Source organism: Sylvia atricapilla, chromosome W, assembly GCF_009819655.1.
Source record: "Sylvia atricapilla isolate bSylAtr1 chromosome W, bSylAtr1.pri, whole genome shotgun sequence".
Taxonomy (NCBI): domain Eukaryota; kingdom Metazoa; phylum Chordata; class Aves; order Passeriformes; family Sylviidae; genus Sylvia; species Sylvia atricapilla.
Window position 1 is genome coordinate 15,250,301 of NC_089173.1, and position 8,899 is coordinate 15,259,199.

Sequence of the window (8,899 nt, forward strand, 5' to 3'; positions counted from 1 at the left end):
AAAGAACAAACTACGCATGCTTAATTGCTTTTTGGCTAATTACCATACGAAGCGGGGAATGGGATGGACCAGAGTCATGAATATGCATTTGTGTTTTGGGTATTCAACACTTTTGTACATAAAAAGACCCTGTGATCATCTGTAAATTGCGCGTGTGTATTTGGGAGCTATCCCACACGCTGCCCGGCGTCGTAATAAACATACACTTTCTAACTTCAAACTGTTAGAGAGTCTTTGTCCGTCATAGTTGGATATTGGTATTAGATCAATATCCATATTTTTTTAACAAATCAGGTGGCCAGCACACAGCTCTGGCTCCTGCCTGTCCCTGCACTGACTGGGCTGAGCCAGGGCTGGAAGCACCCCAGGGAAGAGCTGGACCTGCTCCCACACCACGGCCCCTCTGACAAGTGCATCCACTGGATTTGAGTCCTGCCCCGGCTCCCGACGCTCCGAATGCTCCAGTGATTCCCAGCTGGCAGGACGGCCCTTTGTGGCTCCAGTAGCATGGTTTATAGCAGCCCCGGGGCTGTGTTTTCCATCTAGGATACATAAGTGAATAGGTTGAAAAATCGAGCTTACACAAATCATGGAGCCAGTGCAGTTTGTCATGGCTAGGTAGCCACGAGGTGCTGGGAAGGTGCTGGGGGCTGCATCCACATGTCCTGAGCCATGGCTGGGTTTGGGGCTGAGAAATGTTGGATGAGAGGGGGGGAAAAGACCAAGGACAGCTCCCCCATCCTCACAGATTTATTATGTGGCTGGCGCAGTACCCTGGGGCTTGCAGATCAGGAGGAGGAGGATGTGGGGATGTTGGGAAGGAGCCTCCCAGGCTCCATCTGCACCGAGCAGGAGATGGGAGTTACCCCGAATGCAATATTTGTGCAGGAGAAATGGCAAAGGGGCTGCTCCAGATTCCCATTACTGTAAACAAGAGCAGTATTTACCCAAATGATAAGAGTTGGAGCGAAGACAGAGCCAAAGGGCACCAAACGAGGGTCACCAGATGCAAGTGCTGCTGCCACCCAAGGAGAGGAGCTCCAGTCTGCAGCAGGATGGGGACAGGGGAGCCTGGCAGGTGCCAAAACCTCTTGCTGTGGAGATCAAGGCATTGTCCTGATGTGTCTCTCCCAACATTTAGGACATCCCAGCCAGCCGAGCTCCTTCCTGCTGTGCCTTTCTTTATTTGCACCTACAAGGCCCAGCACTTCTGAAGCACTTCCCTATGTGAAAAACAAGATTCACTTTTTGGTAGATTTTAAGAAATAGGTTTTAATAAAAAAAAAGATAAGACAATTAGGAGATAAGGAAAAAAAGCAAAGTACGGCCGGCCGGGTGACTTGGCATTTAGCCAAGTCCACAAATCGCTATTTCACAGGCTTTCTTTAAATACCCTTTCCATTGTATCAATCTGTTGAATACTCATATTTTTCCATAAACTAGTTTCCATATTCCAGGGACTGTTTTGCATGGCCCCTCCTTGGGTCTGCCTTTTTAGAGCATGCGTGTTTCTTGGCTGTGTCTTCATTATCACCTCCAGTTTGGGCCTTGGTCCGTGCTTTCTTCAGATGGGAGATGCTGATAGCTGGTGTATCAATAGCAGAGTCTTCTTTACATGTTCACTGGATGTTATCCCGGCCAAACAGACAGTTTAAGCATACTATATCAACTACTACCACTATGCCTAATTTTCTTTACCAACAGCAGAAGTAAAAACTTATATCCTTACCACAAAGTTATTAATCATATAGCACGCATCTTGCGAAAAGCCAACTTTATAATAGTCATTTATAACAAATTCCTCCCTTTTCCTTTTTAACCATCATTTGGCTTGAGCCATTCTCTTTGTTTTCTAGCCTTCATTATTTGCTTATTTTTCCACCAATAAAAAGGGTTTTCTATATTAACTATTGAGATGCAGTTATTTTAGGATCTGTTGACATTGCCAATATTTGCTTATTTTGTACTACACCACTGATTAGCCAAATAGATACTTAATTTCTAAAAATTCCAGTATTGGTCCCAATTCTACACATATGTAAGAATGTAATTTGGATGGGTTATAATAGTGAATGTTGATATGGGTATTAGAAAAAACTTCAGTTTACAGTCTTTGGTAGCACTTGTATCATGATTCTGCTATGATCTTTGAAAGATAAAAGAGTGAGTGACAGAAATAGAGTCCCAGTTCCTTGACTTATATCCCCACCTGACCAGGCCTATGGGGATGCCTCCCACAGCCGGTGTAGGATTCTTCTCAGTGGCGAAATACAGCGGTCTGGACTGGAGTTTGCTCTCTTATTTTCTTGTCACACTCTGTTTGCTCAATTTCAAGCAAATAGTTTCTGATACCTTTTAATTGAAGTTGTTTTATGTTACTCAAGCATCTCCCATTCAACAGACACTAGTAATCCCCATTCACCAGGATATATGTATACATGCATCACTAAAAGGCAGTAAAGTCCCTTAATCCCAAAGGCCAGCTGCAAAGCCCTTTTAGAACTGACAATTAATCGTGCTGGCCAGACTGTACTTTGAGTAAAACTAAAATAACTGCAGCTTCAATTTAGCTATTCAATTTACTGTGATTCTCCTGTATGATCATTTTACTGAAATTAGGGTGTCATTTTCCTCTCCAGGGAACCACCTCTGATACCATTTCATTTTTGAAAGCCTCCAGCTTTTTAACTGCAACCAGGATTGAGGAACAGGTTAAAAGGAAACTTAAGGAGAAAAGTTTAGTCAATAACAAAAATAACTTAAACTACAGAGTGCAAAAAACCTATTTTTACCCCTTCTTTCTTTTCTATTAAGGTATTTATGGGCTATTCTTAACTTGTTGACTTAATAAATATTCCGATGTTAGAGCCTTATCAAACTGAAGGTTTCTGGTGGGCAGATCCTCTGCCCAGTCTGTTCCTAGAGTAGAAAGACAATGAATTCTTGCTATTCCAGAAAATTTCTCTTACTATTTTAGGAGAACTCAGAAAGATACATACACTATAGGATTTGTTTCTATTTAAGGCCAAAGACACTCACCCGATTTGTCATGCATTGATTTAAGAGATCAGGTACCTTTTAGAAACTCTGATGAGAACCCCCTTTGACAGCAATTAACACCACCAGTTTTGTGAGACAGGTCTCATCTGCAAAAAAGCTGGAAAACTAAGTAAAATCCCTAAAATAGTTTCTGCAAAAATTACAATAATTTAGTGTCACTTAGCATCGCCAAACAGGGAAAGAAAAGAAATTACTAAAAAATCTTACATATACCACAATAGTATTATAAAGCAGCAAGTATCTTGTTATTCATACTATCGTTTTTCATACTCTATCCCAAGAGAAATCTGACATCTTATATTAAAAAGAAAAACCAAACACCTCCAAAAGTCTTTTAACAAACTTACAAAGAACTCCCCCAAAGAACCCATCTCAACCACTATCTACATCTCAACCTCCAATGTAAGAGGTGGATGACAAAGTTTTCCATTTTATAAAGTTATATGATTAGTACCTTAAATTATTTTTGACCTACTGTTGTGGTTTTGAAAACAAACCAAGTAAGAGGCTCTAAGTCAGAAATAAAATTTAATGAGAAGAAAAGGAAAATAAAATAGAATAAAATAAAATAAAGACAAAAAGAAAAACCACTGACAGAGTCAGAATACAACCTAATCAGGGTGATGGAAACAGTCCAGACGAAGTGGTCTTCCTGAAACAGAAATCTTGTAGAAAGGTCTGGTAGCTCCAGTCCTCTGGGAATCCAGTGGATGAGAACTGCTTCTACTGTCCCAAATCCCAGCTTATATCCAGGTGAGAATGCTTGGCTCCTCCCCATGGGCGGAGCATCTCACAATGGGATGATGAGTCATACAGGAGGTCCTTGATGGCCCATTAAAGAGAGATAGCTCCTGGAGGGAGTTATCTCTGAGTCATGCAAAAGGCATTGATGGGCCATTAACTGAAGATGGTGATAGAATACATCCTAAACTACAACCCAGGACACCTACCCACTTAGAAGAGCAAATCTTTATATCTCTTCTTGTGACTTTCAAATAGCAGAAGAAAAATTACTCTTGAGAATTTCTTTCTACTATTATTCTGACAGTATTAGATTTCTATCAGTGATTAACTGTACCTTTTTTGTGGGGACAACACTGCCAGCATAACTGAAGAAAGTCCTCTGTTGGTTACAAATGTTTGCATGTTTGTGTGTGTATACAAAAGAATCACAGCTACTGTATTAACTCTGACACAGTACAAGTTGAGTTGAAAACTCTTTCCTTAATTACCACACTGCTGGGTAGTAATTCACACTTATGTTCTGTGAACACCAACATGTCCTCTTGGTATTTTGCACAGGTGCTTCTCCTTGCCCTCCTTCTTTAGGCTATATTCAGTTAGTGCACTAGTAGCACCAATTGATGAGTAATAAAAAAATCTTTAAGTTAGTATGAAAGAGCTACTTTAAATACACAAAACAATTAGGGAAAATAAAAGAGACAAAAACATATTGTCTGTTCTGTAAGGTATAAAACCTAAAATAAATTAGCCAAAATGCCAAGAATATGGAGCCAGTCCTGTTCCTGTGATCTTGATGTACCTGCAACATTACACAGTGGGGTGACATAAACACTTTCAAAACAATACTACACGTTTCAACTTTAATTTTCCACACCTGTAGAGTAGGGTTACTTTAAAGTCCATTTTCTTTGTAGCTGTGAAGAAACAGAAGTAGGAGGATCTGACAGACCGGACTGATTTCTGAGTATTATGCAGAGAAGTAAAACAGAGAAAGTTCTTTGTCCAAAATATTTTTTTTAATTATTTGAGTCTTTTTCAGTTCATTATTATTCAGTTTTGTGTAAAATTCAACTTGGTATCACCTGGTTGGGATCTTACAGTTGATTCTTAAGTTCTTACACCAGTCTTTTGATCTTGTTGGTGTTGATTCAAAATTAGCAGCCTTTTAGTTGTCAGTCATACTGCAGCTTCAGTTGTTTGTGATACCTGAAAAGAGAATCTTCTTGCTGTGGGGTTAAAGAACTGTCCTTCCCATTTTTTGCAATTGTAAAGATATACCTTTTTAACATTAATCTCTTTTTATCTCATAAACAACAGTTTCACAGTCCAAACATTACTTCTTAGAGTGCTACTTTCGGGTTCCCATCTGGGTTACATCTGGACTCCTAACACACCTCTCACTCATGGCATTTGAGTATTACTTTTGTTTAAAAAAATTTCCCAATAATGAAAAATTCCAATTTCATCCATAATTCCTTCTTTTTCTTCCTCACCACATTCTTTAAACTTCCAGTACCTTCTTATCAAACACCAGAACTCTCTCACAACTCTTTTGACTCCAATCTCCTATTCCATCAAAACTATTCCCTCCCATTTCCGAGGTCATCCCCCCCTTTGATCTCTTATAGCTATTTCTTCAGGTAATTTTAATGCCCCCAAAATTTTCTAAAAACTTTTAAGACCTCTAAAAACCAAAAAACCTCTAAAAATTTCTGAAAATCTAAAAAAAAAAAAACAAAAAAAAAACAAAAACAAACAAAAAAAAAACAACAACAAAACCCCATCCTTTCAAGACTTCTAAAAACAAAAAAATCCTTTAAAACCTTTAAAAATGAACCTCCTCATTAATCTGTAAAATTGCATTAATCCTTTTCAAGCAGCCCTCTTTTTCCGCAAATTTCCCCCAAAAATACGTATTATCCCAAATCAGCAAACATTTTACACTTTTTTGTTTTTAAAGCACATGTCAACATTCTTTTCTTTGCAAGATTCTCCCACAAACTATCAACATATTTTCTCTCCCTCTCTTAGAAGATTTTATTTTTGCCGAACTTCTATTATTCTTCTGGCGCAACCCCCATTCTCAACAATATTTCTAGATCTTTTCCCAACACATTAAGTTCAGGGATCAATAAAATATCTCCCATCCGTCTGCTGGTATTTCTTTTAATTACCACATCTTCTGTGTTAGGGACTTCAAACTTTCTCCCTTCCGTCGCCACCTCTGAGATCTCTTTACCTACCCTCCAACCCACTGGGAATCCCCATAATACATGCTTTCTCTGCTTCGAGACCGACCAAAAATTGGAACACCTCCTCCCCAGGACCTACTTAAAGGGTTATTACAGGCTCCAGATGGCATTTGTCCTTAAAAAAATAGAGCCTATGACTCCTCTATATTATGTTTTGTTTTGGTTTTGTTTTTGTTTTCTCGATGAGGGCACTCACGCTTATAATGCCCTTCTTTCCTACAAAAGAAACAGGCACCCTCAGGGCGCTTTTGGGATTTTGTTCACATTTTGTCTCTCTTCCCCTCCCCGTCTCCAAGCCCTGAATCCCCGAGGAGCGGGAGGCTGCAGACGGGTCCGGGGCCGCTCTGCGGTCAGAGCCGTCCGGCGGAGGCCAGGGGCCCGCGGAGCACCGGGGGGCACGGACTCTGTGTTCGGGACAGATGGGACTGTCGATGGAGTCCACAGGGCTGCGGTGGTATCTCCCACGGCAGAACTAAGGCAGCCTTCTCTGTCGGCAGCCCCGCAGCTCTAACACGAGCAGGCGAGGGCAGGGCTGCGGGGGAATTCAGCACGAACCCCACAGGGACAAACCGCCGCATGGCACGGGAGATTGGAGGCTGCCCCGGGCCGGGAGGCAGCGACACGGGGGAAGTGCCCTCGGGTGGGGTAGCAGGAGCCAGCGGGACCCCGGCATGGCCGGCGGAGCGGCCGCGGGTGGGGCAACCGAGACTGGGTGAGGCCGAGCCCCCGGCGGGGCCGGGGCTGGCGGGGCCCGGGGGGAGCGGGAGCGCAGGCGGCCGTGCAGTTATGGAGACGGACCGCAGCACAGCCAGGGGCAGCGCTGGGGCAGGCGGCGGCACGGGGCTGGGGGACGGGCAGCCCGACAGAGACACAAGCGGGAACTTCGGCGCAGCCTGAACCAAAGCGGGAGGTACGACAGGCGCAAACAGTGGCCCAGCAAGCGCCGTGACAGGCGCTGCGACTGCACAGGGGGGGACAAGCGGCTGCACAGCCGACACAGACAGAGACACGGGCGGGGGCTGCACCCAGCCTCCCCTCCTCTTCGTTCTCTGGATCCCAACTCATGTCTTTTTTTTTTTTTTTTCTCTTCTCATTTCCACTGTACAGGGAAACTCCTCTTTTCCAACCATACAATACAGTAACACAAATAAACTCTACAACAAGTACACCACTCAGTTGCACATACCTCCACTCACACAAAGACAACATAAAAAGATTAGTATTCTTACACTCATTCATTCACCCTTATTCAATTCAATGTGCCTTCCTTGCTCACCCTGTTTCACAACAAGACAACACAAGCAGACAATACAAGAAAAATGGTACCCTCTTTTGATGTTTATTATTTACCTATAGGTATTTAGCTATCCTCTCCTCCAGATGCTCTTGGATTATCACACTTGTTGAGCCTCTGGTGTTTCTCAACCTGGTCGGTTTTTTAAAACCCTGGTATCTTGATCCTTACACCCCTAGCCCTTTTAGTGTTTTTATCCTCAATCTGGCAAAAAAGTCATGCATTTGGCCACTCTCCGGATGCTCTTAGGTTACCCAACCTTCAATCCGACAATGTTTTGGGGTCCCCCACTTATCCAGTTTTCCCAGTGGATGGTATAGGAAAACCATCGGCTCCCTACCCGAGGGGTCCAACCCCTCCCTGGGACCCTGTCCCAGCCACCCGGGGGTCACTTTCACTCGTTACCTTTCGCTTCGCCTCCGTACTGGCCGCCCCTCTCACGGGAGCACGGTACCGCAGCATAGGAAGCTACCACACTCGTTTCACCAGTCTGGGGTGCCCGGCCAGTGTCTCATTCACACACCACACAGACCCCCTATCCCGCTCCCCTAAGAGATACTTACAATCCTTTTTTCTTTCTTAGGTTCTTCGTGCACGAGGTTTTTTACAGAGCAAAAATACTGCAGTTTCAGGGAGCCTTTTCCCTTTTCTTTACTTTGCTTGCTTTCCTTCTCCTTGCTTATCTCTTCGGGTGTTTACCTGCAATCCCCAATTCTCACCAGGAAAAACAAAGTTTTGGGCCGCCAAAAATCAGGCGGGGTGCCTCCCTTGCTCTGAATCTCCTGGGGTTTCAGGGATGAGGTACATCCCGGCAAGAGCCCCCAAATTGTGAAAAACGAGATTCACTTTTTGGTAGATTTTAAGAAATAGGTTCCTATCAACACCACCTTAGATAAAAATACACCTGGCATAGATGTTTCACAATGAAGCACAGCACAAGTATTCCCTATCTATTTTCCTTCCCTATTTTCTCATGGATCATGCCATTCCTGACCATCCCATCACTTATTTGGTGTAAAGAGCCTGAGGTGAAGGGTTTTCTTCCTACACACAATTCTCTTCCATTTTTTTCTGTTATAAAAAAGTGAGTGGGGCTGTACAAGGAGCCCAGGCATCCTTTCCTACACAAACCTGCATATTTCAAACCACAAACTCTAATGACTCCTTAAAATACACATTTGTATTCAGCCCATAAATCAAAACAGAAAGTCAAATCCTGCCTGGAGATCAAAATCCTCCTGTTCCACGCCCCAGGTGTCTCAGTGCCTGTGGATTTCTGCCTCCGGCTTCAGCCACATCCTTGCACTGATTGAGAGCACCAGAGGATGGAGCCCTTAAAAGCCTCACAAATTTCTCACTTTCCCAAGCACTACAATGCAGCTAAAATCAGGGAAAATGTCCTCCTGTCGTTTTGTTGACTTGCCAATGAGTTTATTTACCCACTCAGCCCACAGAGCAATTGCTCCTTGGAAATGCAGAAATGGTTAATATCCCACCACAAGGCCAGGAACAGGTACCAAACTTTCTCCCTGTGCCAGGAAAAGACGAT

At 43.2% G+C, this 8,899-nt stretch overlaps 1 long non-coding RNA gene across 1 annotated transcript; it reads right to left on the bottom strand.

Annotated features, from left to right (window-relative positions):
• Positions 1-1,521: 1,521 nt before the first annotated feature.
• LOC136373452 (uncharacterized) lies at positions 1,522-8,006 on the bottom strand. The gene is made up of 2 exons (XR_010745645.1): positions 7,914-8,006; positions 1,522-2,352 (listed from the first exon to the last, which is right to left on the bottom strand). It is a non-coding gene; the product is annotated as an uncharacterized lncRNA (long non-coding RNA).
• Positions 8,007-8,899: the final 893 nt, after the last annotated feature.